At 49.2% G+C, this 10,364-nt stretch overlaps 1 protein-coding gene and 2 non-coding genes across 3 annotated transcripts in view; all 3 read left to right on the top strand.

The window, feature by feature from the left end:
- Nucleotides 1–5,736: 5,736 nt before the first annotated feature.
- On the top strand, nucleotides 5,737–5,798 carry MIR10B-2 (microRNA mir-10b-2). The gene has a single exon (NR_129471.1). It is a non-coding gene; the product is annotated as a microRNA mir-10b-2 (primary transcript).
- Nucleotides 5,799–6,432: 634 nt separating this feature from the next.
- Nucleotides 6,433–6,494, top strand: MIR10B-1 (microRNA mir-10b-1). The gene has a single exon (NR_129364.1). It is a non-coding gene; the product is annotated as a microRNA mir-10b-1 (primary transcript).
- Nucleotides 6,495–8,977: 2,483 nt separating this feature from the next.
- HOXD3 (homeobox D3) overlaps nucleotides 8,978–10,364 on the top strand; it is a 22,760-nt gene continuing 21,373 nt past the window's right edge. The window contains exon 1 of the mRNA XM_027772907.1: nucleotides 8,978–9,060. The gene's annotated coding sequence lies outside the window, so the exon portion shown is untranslated. The remainder of the gene's footprint in view (nucleotides 9,061–10,364) is intronic.

Genomic DNA, 10,364 nt, shown 5'->3' with positions numbered 1-10,364 from the left:
AGTGCTAACAGAATCAGAAACCATTATTTGAAGAGTTGCTATTTTAAAAGCAGATGCCACCAAATGTAAATTAAAAAGATCTTCCTAAGTGGCTAATGACATTTGTTAAAAGAGCGAAATGGATGCTGTGTGAATAAACAGCCCCCTGCTTTCTTGCTAATGAGAGTAAAATCAGGAAATGGATTTGAAAATGTGTGTGGAAGTAGGTAGAAATTGGGATGCAGAGACCTTTGTAGAAAGGAATTTCTTTTATGGGCTTGATGGGACTTGCTGATGAGAACTATAGCAACTGAATTTGACTTTGAAATTATATGTGTGTTCGTACTGTACAAATCTACAAAGAACACCCACTATTTTTATCAGAATAGTCAAAATAATATTTTTTACCCAGTTTGGTGGGAACTCTGGCAGGCTATTGGAGGGTGCTGGGGGGGGGGCTCAATTCTCTTTTATTTATGTCCCTCAGTAGAAGCTGGGGGCATCTTTTCTACCACCATCCCTTCTCCCCCTCCCCCAAACAGAGAATCCCACATTCTCCAGGAGAACAGCGCATAGGCCCAAGCTCCTTTTCTTGACTTTCTCAGCAGGACAGTGTTCTTCCTCCTTTCTGCTCTCCCCTTAGTGGGGGCAGTAGTGCTGGAGGCAGAGGGCAGGAGGGGGAGCCTTCCTAAAGATCTCACCCAGGTTTGAGCCCCCAGGGGCCTTAGTCTGAAGCCCTGTGGTTTGGGGGCACTGTGGGAATAGAGACATCTGACTTCCTGAGCTTGGGTTTCCTTCAGAGCCTCATCTGCTTCCTCACACCCTGTCTCCTTCACACCAGGGCTGTTTTATTGTTTTATAACCTTCTTTAGAGCTTCAGTTGCCAAAGATTCCGGTGGGGCTATCCTCTACTTTCTCACTTTACCAAACCCCAAGTCTTGCTATTTTAAGCAGTTTGGTCACTTGCAAAGGCTTCCCTTTCAGATCTAAGCAAATTATAGAAACCTCTAGGCATGTGGCTACCTTCAGCGTTAGCCAAGCAAGTCCACAACAATACAGAGGAAGCCAAGTGTTAATTCTGAATGCCACCCCCACCCCTAAGCCCACCCGGCCTCTCCCTAGCCACCTTTCTAGGTTGAAACTTCAAGAAAATTTCAGATAACTTTTAACTGCTGATATAAGCAAGTCGGAGAAGGGGCTTTTGACTTTCCTCTTTATTTACCACATCTAGAAGTAGAAAACAATTGAAATAAAGGAGTTAATGGTACTCACAGTGAATGCAGCCAAAGACTCATAAGACATGCCCACCAACCAGCCTTTTCCAAATAGTACTATCTCCCAACTTAGACAGCTTTCTCTGAAAAGATGCCATTTGAAAAGCCCAAGCATTGATATGAATATGACCTCCCTTTCATCCTGAATATTTGGAACTATTTAAATCTGAAGGAACAGTTGCAGTGAACCTTTATTTAGTGAATAAAAGTTTAAAGCCAAAGGTTATTTATGGTTCTACAGAGATGGGACCTGAGTGGCTATTTACGAGCACGTGATTCCAATAAACTTTGTTTTATGGCTTGAGAGTTGACAAGCCAAAATATAATTCCCACCATAAATTAGGTTAAGAGCATACAAGTGCAGATGCTTGGTTCCTGGAGCAGCGATAGGAAAGTGAGGGGTTCCAGCCAGCACCGAACTCAGAAGGAGACAGTTCTACTCCCAGCTCCGCTGCCCACTAGGAAAGAAAAACAGTAAGTCACTTATTACTTTTTCCACAACAACTCCAGAGGTGGGGGATTTCTCTGTCCTGACTTTTCTGCCTGAGATAGAGGAGTCTCATCGAAGTTAATTCTGGTTTTAGCCTAAACCTAAATTAACTAATAGAATGGGAATCCCGGGCTTCTCCTCTTTGCTAAAGGTGGAAATTAGGGATTGAGGGCTCCCACTTTATGAGAGGGAATTACTGTCTCTTTCCTCCCTATAATGGAGAATCTGCTTCAGAAGTGGAATAAAGCAGAAGTAGTAACCTAGGTGGGGAGAGAAGGAAGATGAAAGTGGAGATGGCTTTGCCTTGAGCTTTCTCAGAGAAGATTGTTACTCTAGAATAAAATTTGAGAAAATTGAAAACAAAAAGCTGGACAGCAGCTCCTGGGAGGACCCCTGATTCGTAAGACTGTTTTGTGGGGTCTCCAGCACCAATGTTGAAAAATTGATGTCATACCCATAGAGCCAGATAACAATCTAAAGCTTTGCCGTCTACTTTTAGACCCATTGATTTTCCTCTTCTTTGGTTATCATTTGGGTTCTCACTTCCCTCTGGTAATTGCTCTTTGTTTTGAAATGAAGCAGAAGTGGGGAAGCAAGTCCCAGCCATATCTGATTATTCCTTGGGGGAGGACAAGACAGATTTTGGGGACACTAGTTGGGGCTAAGGAATTTGAACCAACTTGAAGCTAGAAAGAGAGGTTTGATTGCCCCCCAGAGCAAAGGAGCCCAGGGGCTGATGGGGCCAGATAGAAAGGCTACCTCCTCCCCAGTGGACCTGTTCCCATCCATCCGATAGCGATAGCGCAGAAGAGAGCACACAAAGGCCCATTTTCTCTTCGCTTTCCGTTTTCCCACTGGGGAAACCCTGATAAAGGAAGCCTGAGTGGGGCCAAACAACCAGTAAGGTTTTGCCTGAGGGTACGTAGAGTGGGGGAGGTGATGGGGACCGAACTCTCTCCACACCCTGTGCGTCTGCCGTTGAGGACTGCAGCCGGCCTCGCAGGGAGAACTTCCCGCAGTTCCCCTGGGTGGGGATCTGAAGCAGGGAAATCTGGATATTTGAGGGGTGTCTAGGGTTTGTCATTTTTTTGTGTGCCATCTGTTTCTGCTTTATTATCTTGTGGCATTTAAGTGATCCCCGTTTTCATTGCAACAGGTTTGGAACGATAGAAGAGCGCTGCTGTAAGTATCTTCCCGTTTATTCCGAATCGCTAAGAAGCGGCAATGATCCTGGGGAGGTGGTGGGGCGAAGATCCATGCCAGCCAGCGGAGTGGAGGAGTGGGCGGGTGGAAGAACGGGTCCTTACTCCCCCCGCCTGGCCAAGAGAACTGCTCGCTTTGGGAGATGGAGACTCCAAGTTGAGTTCCTGGAAAGCTTTTCTGGGGCCTAGTTCACAGTCACCTGCCTAAGGGAACTGGTTGTGGGGTCTCTCCTTGGGCCTCCCCAGACCTGCCTGACTTTTCCGAGGCCTCCTCAGCTCAGCACAGGTGCAGCTCTGCCGCAGCGCTCTCTTCTGTTAAGAGCTTGCAGCTAATTAGCAGCCCACCCAGTTAACGAGCTGCAGCTAGCATAGCCTGCTGCTTAAACTAACGCAGTAAACACTAAGGTATCGCTGTCTGCTGTCTCCTATCGCAGCCCAATCCAACTTAACCCAGTTCACCCTGGCTCAACCTTCTCTGTTTTTTTGTTTTGTTTTGCGTGTTTTTTAAATTTTATTTATTTAAAACAAACAAACAAAAAAACCTTCTACGGCTGCAATATGTTAAGTTGGCCCGCTTCTGAGAAGGGCTGCAAATTCTGAGTTTTAAATGAACCTCCATCTCTGCCCCTCCTCCCTGCCCCAGTTCCAGCGGTGTGGGCCCTGGGTTTGGGACACCAGCTGAGCAAGACAGAATACAGTCCCGTCCTCCGCCTTCACCTCTGCATTTCTTTAATTGCAGTTCCAGAATTTCTTAGCCAGAGTCTCCGCTGCAAAGAAGCATAGAGGTGCCTAGGAGGTGGGGTGGAGTTGGATGGGATCAGGAACTCTCTGGGTCCTGGGCTTGAAAGTTTGGATCTTTCTGAGTTGCCTGTGCTGCAAAAAACAGATTCATTCTGAGGAGGCCTGTAAATTCTTCAGGAGGACCATCTTGTCAAGATGATGATAAGTTTTGGAGAGTCAAGTAAGAAACGAGGCCCCCTCCCTCACAGCAAAACAGAGGTAGTTTTATTTTAATGGAAGACAGAATGGAATATGCGAGAGTTGCAGGAACGAGGCACTTTCTCTTGAGAAGCAAGCTCTCTTCATAGTCCAAAAAAGTGGGGTTGGGCTCCAGGCTAAGTTTTTAGCCTTGCTGAGCTAGGCAATCCCCACCCTCAAAAGTGGAGATCCATCCAGCACATAGTTACTTCTATGAACCAGGATGGCTCAAGTGAAACGGGGCTCTGGCTCCAGCCAGAAAAATCTGGTGTCCCCAGGACCCCCTGGTCTTGTCCCCCCTCGTCCAGCTACCCTGGCTCTGAGTGCTTATGTTGGCCAAGGCTGCTGGCTTGCAAACTCACATTCGGGCCCTGTAGCTGAACAGGGCACAAAAAGCCTGAGAGATCAAAAGCATTATTATGGGCAGTTGAGAGGGAGGTGAATATTTAACGCTTTTGTTCATCAATAACTCGTTGGCTTTGACCTGTCTGAACAAGTCGAGCAATAAGGTGAAATGCAGGTCACAGTGTCTCACAAATATGAAAATGTTGTACATTCACCCTGGACCCCACCCTGCCCAGCACGCTCCCCCACTTTGTCTAGATAAAGCCTAGGCCTAGTGTCCACATAAAGGTGGGTATGAGAGAGTATTTGGCATTAGGATAAATTAGGATAAATTGAAGAAGGGGACTCCTCTTCTAGGACAGATTCAGCAGCCTCAGAGTTTTTATTAGAATTGACACTCAGGAAATCCCTATGAAACAGCTAGAGCAGGTCAAAGGATTGAGGGTAGGGGACAGAGTGCAAAGTGCAGAGTAGAAGTCAGGGCCAATTTTGCCAGGCTGGAAGACGGGTGGGGGAATCATCCCTGCTTCACCTCACCAGGCCCAGGGTAAGGCTTGAAACTTTAATTTTTGAATTATGGACCATGGGAATAAAAAAATACCAAAAAATTTTAAACACCTTTAGCTTGCAGTGAAGCATCCAAAAGCTGCACTAGAGCCCAGGCATCCCTCTGCCCTGAAACCCATTCGCACTCTTAAGTAACTCTGGGTTCTTGGTGCTCTGAACTGAGGAGCAAGCCCTGGACAGCATCGAGGCACTGGGGCGGGCAAAATTCGTGAACTTTTGTACTCTTGTGTGCTGCTGTCGGCAAAGCAAAAATAATGAAACTTTGTGATATGTTTGTAAATGATTTCGAATGACCCCTCGCCCTGCCCTTCACCATTAGCGCGCCGGCCTCAGCCCAGGGCGGCTCGGTGCCTGCAAGCAGCGCCTGCCTCGAGGTCTGCAGCGGCAGCGGAGACAGAGGCCAGCGGGCTCAGGGCCCAGGAAGGTAAATGTGCGACTTCTTGGAGAACTAGCTTCTGCAGCCAACCTGGCTGGCTAGGCAGTGGGAAAAGGAATGGACAGAGGATGTTCCTCTCGTGCCTCTTTTCTTTTTGCCGCTGAGGGCATTTGCTCCTTTCTGGAAAATACCACTTGATAAGTGGGGGAGGGTATTTAGATCTCAGAGGGGGGGGTGGGTAATAAAGCCGCCATCTCTAGGTTGGATTTTTTCCCCCCTTTTCTTTCTTTCTCTCTTAAGAAGAATGTCCTTGTTGCTTGGCTGCTCAGTAACCCCGGCTGGGCAAAAGAATGAGGGAATTCGTTGCTGCAAATTGTCGCCAAGCCCATCAGGCTACCTGAATGATCTCCGAAAACGCGGCTAGCTGTGTCGGGCTGGCTGTGGTTCTGAGGAAAAGGCCAGGGCTGGCAGGGGTCTGGGTACCTGCTCTGGGTGGGACCAGGAGGTTGTAACGTTGTCTATATATACCCTGTAGAACCGAATTTGTGTGGTATCCGCATAGTCACAGATTCGATTCTAGGGGAATATATGGTCGATGCAAAAACTTCATGTTTCTCCGAAATAGTTAGAGACCGAGGTGGAGACTAGAGGCAGCCAGCGTGGATCAGCCATCTCTTTCTGCTTTATTATCTTGGACTCCAAGAGGATTGATTGCACCTGGTGACATCAAACAGCTTTTTCCTCACCTTTAAACAGAGACTCTACCTAGCTTCTGCAGCCAACCTGGCTGGCTAGGCAGTGGGAAAAGGAATGGACAGAGGATGTTCCTCTCGTGCCTCTTTTCTTTTTGCCGCTGAGGGCATTTGCTCCTTTCTGGAAAATACCACTTGATAAGTGGGGGAGGGTATTTAGATCTCAGAGGGGGGGGTGGGTAATAAAGCCGCCGCCATCTCTAGGTTGGATTTTTTCCCCCCTTTTCTTTCTTTCTCTCTTAAGAAGAATGTCCTTGTTGCTTGGCTGCTCAGTAACCCCGGCTGGGCAAAAGAATGAGGGAATTCGTTGCTGCAAATTGTCGCCAAGCCCATCAGGCTACCTGAATGATCTCCGAAAACGCGGCTAGCTGTGTCGGGCTGGCTGTGGTTCTGAGGAAAAGGCCAGGGCTGGCAGGGGTCTGGGTACCTGCTCTGGGTGGGACCAGGAGGTTGTAACGTTGTCTATATATACCCTGTAGAACCGAATTTGTGTGGTATCCGCATAGTCACAGATTCGATTCTAGGGGAATATATGGTCGATGCAAAAACTTCATGTTTCTCCGAAATAGTTAGAGACCGAGGTGGAGACTAGAGGCAGCCAGCGTGGATCAGCCATCTCTTTCTGCTTTATTATCTTGGACTCCAAGAGGATTGATTGCACCTGGTGACATCAAACAGCTTTTTCCTCACCTTTAAACAGAGACTCTTGTGGTGCTGCAAAAAGAAACCTTAATTGATTCCTTGAATGCATGGGGTCTAAAGGCTAGGTTTTGGGGTACTGGGAATGAGGAGAGAATCCAGCTTGACCCAGCTCTGCTTTCCAGGAACATGCGATGCAAAGGTACCAACTTGCACTATTGCTGGTATTTAGGGCCCTCCTTTGGGAAGAAGGCAAACGGGAAACAAGGCCAACAGGGACCTTTGAGGTGTATTTGGGTGAGGTAGGGGTGTTCTTATCACCTTCTTGCTCACCCCTCAGCTGCCTGGGCCAGGGCCGCAGGGACTCTTGCCCTATCGGCAAGGCCCAGCTTTGACTGGGCAACACCCTGGCTTGGGCACTAGCAGAAAGTGTGGAGGTTACTCATTGCCTAATTTGGTTCAGGCTGGCCAGATTCTGGTAACTTTTGGGTGACCCTGAAGAAGACAAAGCCAGGACTCAGCCTTTGTATGGCAGAGTCCCTGCTCCTGCGGACTGGGCAGGCGCCCAGACCTGCTTGCCTGGGGCTCTCTGCCCAACCAAGAGGCAGCCTTGCCTACCCAATAGGATTCGTTGTCCTGTACCCCAATAGGATTCATTCTCCCTTGAAATATGTCCACTTTGAGAAGGGGCTCCTGCTTTCAGGAGGGGATGGGGGTGAGTGGAGAAGACAAGAGAGGTTAGTAAAGTTGGTGGCAGACAAAAGCTGGAATTTCCTGAGGGGAAAAGGGGTGCTAGGGGTTGGAACTACATTAACATCTGGTTGGGACCCTCAAATGTGCTCCAGCGAGTCACTCGATTACACGTATGTTATTTAGTTAAATTTGTGAAAATTATGAGATGCTCACCAACCCGGTGATAAACTCACTCCCTCGCCATTGGCTGGCCTGGTCACATGGCCACCCAACTTTATTCAGTTGACAGCAAGTAGGAGGGCCCTATGGAAGGAGAAAAAAAGACAACACGAGAAAAATTAGTATTTTCTACCTTCTGAAATTAATGGCCATGAGTTCGTATATGGTGAACTCCAAGTATGTGGACCCCAAGTTCCCTCCGTGCGAGGAATATTTGCAGGGCGGCTACCTAGGCGAGCAGAGCGCCGACTACTACGGCAGCGCGCAGGGAGCCGACTTCCAGCCCCCGGGGCTCTACCCGCGGCCCGACTTCAGTGAGCAGCCGGCCGTTCGGAGGCGGCGGCCCTGGGCCGGGCTCAGCGCTGCCCACGCGGGGTCACGGGCAAGAACCCAGTGGCCCTGGTGGTCACTACGGCGCCCCAGGAGAGCCGTGCCCCGCGCCCCCAGCGCCCCCGCCAGCGCCCCTGCCTGGCGCCCGGGCCTGCAGCCAGCCCGGGGCACCCCAGCAGCCGTCCCCCGGGACAGCACTCAAGCAGCCAGCGGTAGTCTACCCCTGGATGAAGAAGGTGCACGTGAATTCGGGTAAGGCGCGGGGTTCGGTGACCTCGCGGTTTCCTCCCCAGTCTGGTGGCCTGAGCCCCTGGGAGGGACATTGCGAGTGGACCGGGGCATGCGGAGCTTCCTTGGATACCGCAATTACTCTCTCCATAAATTTTTATAGCAGAGGGAGCAGGCGGTGACCATGTGGCTGGCTGCTTGGCTGTGGGCGCAAAAGGGGGTGGGGATGGGGGTGGGGTGGGGGAAGACTCCATTTTCAGAGTGCAGGGAACGAGGTGGAGAAGGGGATTTCCAAACTGCTTGGGGATGCCAGAGCTCGAGGTGGGCCGGGGAGAAGGGAGCACATTTGGGGAACCTACACCTCAAGCCTGCGGGAGGGAGGGATTGGGTGGGTGAGAGTGTGTGCGCCCTAGGAGAGGGCGGGAGGGAAGAAGCCCGAGGAGCTTGGGAGCGCAGGGAGGGCCGAGGCCTCAGCGCGCCAGGAAGTGAGCAGCGAGGCAGGGGCCTAAGTGGTGGCCCGGCGCTGACCTGGCTGTACCGTCTGTTTTGTCTCCTAGTGAATCCTAACTACACCGGTGGGGAGCCCAAGCGGTCCCGAACGGCCTACACACGGCAGCAAGTCCTAGAACTGGAAAAGGAATTTCATTTTAACAGGTATCTGACCCGGCGCCGTCGGATTGAAATCGCTCACACCCTGTGTCTGTCCGAACGCCAGATCAAGATCTGGTTCCAGAACCGGAGGATGAAGTGGAAAAAGGACCACAAGCTGCCCAACACCAAAGGCAGGTCATCGTCATCTTCCTCTTCTTCCTCCTCCTGCTCCTCTTCAGCGGCTCCAGGCCAGCATTTGCAGCCCATGGCCAAGGACCACCACACAGACCTGACGACCTTATAGAAGTGGGGACCCTGGGCCCATCCCTCCCTGCTCCAGGCTGAGCCGAAGCTACGGGGGCAGGCCGGGCCTGCTGTCACCTCACTGGGCTCTAAGGTACTGGGGGGGTGGACCTGGGACACACAGGCCGCCCTCGGACTAGGTTAGCATCCTGCCCGAGGGCAGCCCCCTCCCTAAAGTGGGGATGGGGGTGGGAGGGGGGCGGGATTCTCTCTCTACTATATTTCATGGCAGGAGCTACTGAGAACATAAAACCTTAGAGAGTCATTAAACTCATGAAAATCTTCTCTGTTGGATTTTGAATTTGCAAATGAAGGTTGGATGCTTTATCCCTGTGTGAATTTGGACATTCACCCCTCCTGGGAGCTTTGTGGTTTAAGAAAGTGGGGAGCTGAGGCAGAAGGTTGTCCACCCCTGTGCAAGGTGCTTTCTGTGGAAGCAGGAGAGCTGGGCCAGGATTCCGAACTTTCTGGGTTGGTTATATAATTTCCAATGTGATTTTGAAAAGCAAGTAACTTTGCTTCCAGTGGTCCCATGCCCAAAGAAGAAAGTCTAAGAAGTAAGTGGAAACGGGTTCTTTTATGTTTAGATTATATTTGCTTAAATATTTATTTGTTGTATAATGGGGTACAAAAATAACTGACATCTTCATGCCAAAAAGCTTATGATGCTGAAAGGGGCTGCGCTGTAGGGAGCAGACTCAGATATGTGTAGACTTCTGGCTCTAGTGCATTGTGAACTCCACCCCCTCCCCATTCCCTAGAAATTTGTGTAGGGGGCCTTTAACCCTTCTAGAGGGAAGCAAAGGATCCACTCAAAGTTGAGTTCTTGCAAATATATTTCCACATGTGCTTTTTTTCAGCACTGTGCCATCAACCAATTCTGGGTGATTAAAGGAAAGGGGAAAAAAGAAACAAATGGCCCAACATTTTCCTTTTGGGGAAAGAAAACAAAACTTCTATGTGCTCAGTCCTTAAATAATGACTAAATTTTCTGTTTCAACTGGATTCCCAATGCCCCAAATACCCCCTACGGAGCAATATTTTATAGGAATTGTTGTATGGCCTATATGGAGGATGGGCTATACAGTGGTAAGGTGAGGAATTCTTGCTTAAAAAAAGAAAGAATAAAACCCAACTGAATCTAGAAGTCCCAAAAAGTTAGTCTTAGAATTTTTTCCCTGACTTTTTTTTTTTTTAAAGACAAGTCTAAGGAAGTTCTTGTCAACTCATTAATTAGAAGCAGAAATTGAAAAAGTATAAAAGTTTTCAGGCCATCTTCTTTGCCTTCAGAATAGTGGTTTAAGAACAATCACTCTTAAACAACAGGAGAGATGTTCTTTAGTAATTTTTCTTATGTCTTGCCTGGGAAAGGTTCAAAGCTCATTTTTCTAAAATGCT

This window comes from Tupaia chinensis, unplaced genomic scaffold (genome assembly GCF_000334495.1).
Source record: "Tupaia chinensis unplaced genomic scaffold, TupChi_1.0 Scaffold000314_1, whole genome shotgun sequence".
Taxonomy (NCBI): Eukaryota; Metazoa; Chordata; class Mammalia; order Scandentia; family Tupaiidae; genus Tupaia; species Tupaia belangeri.
Note: the sequence above shows the minus strand (reverse complement) of the source record. Positions and strands in the feature narration are given on the sequence as shown.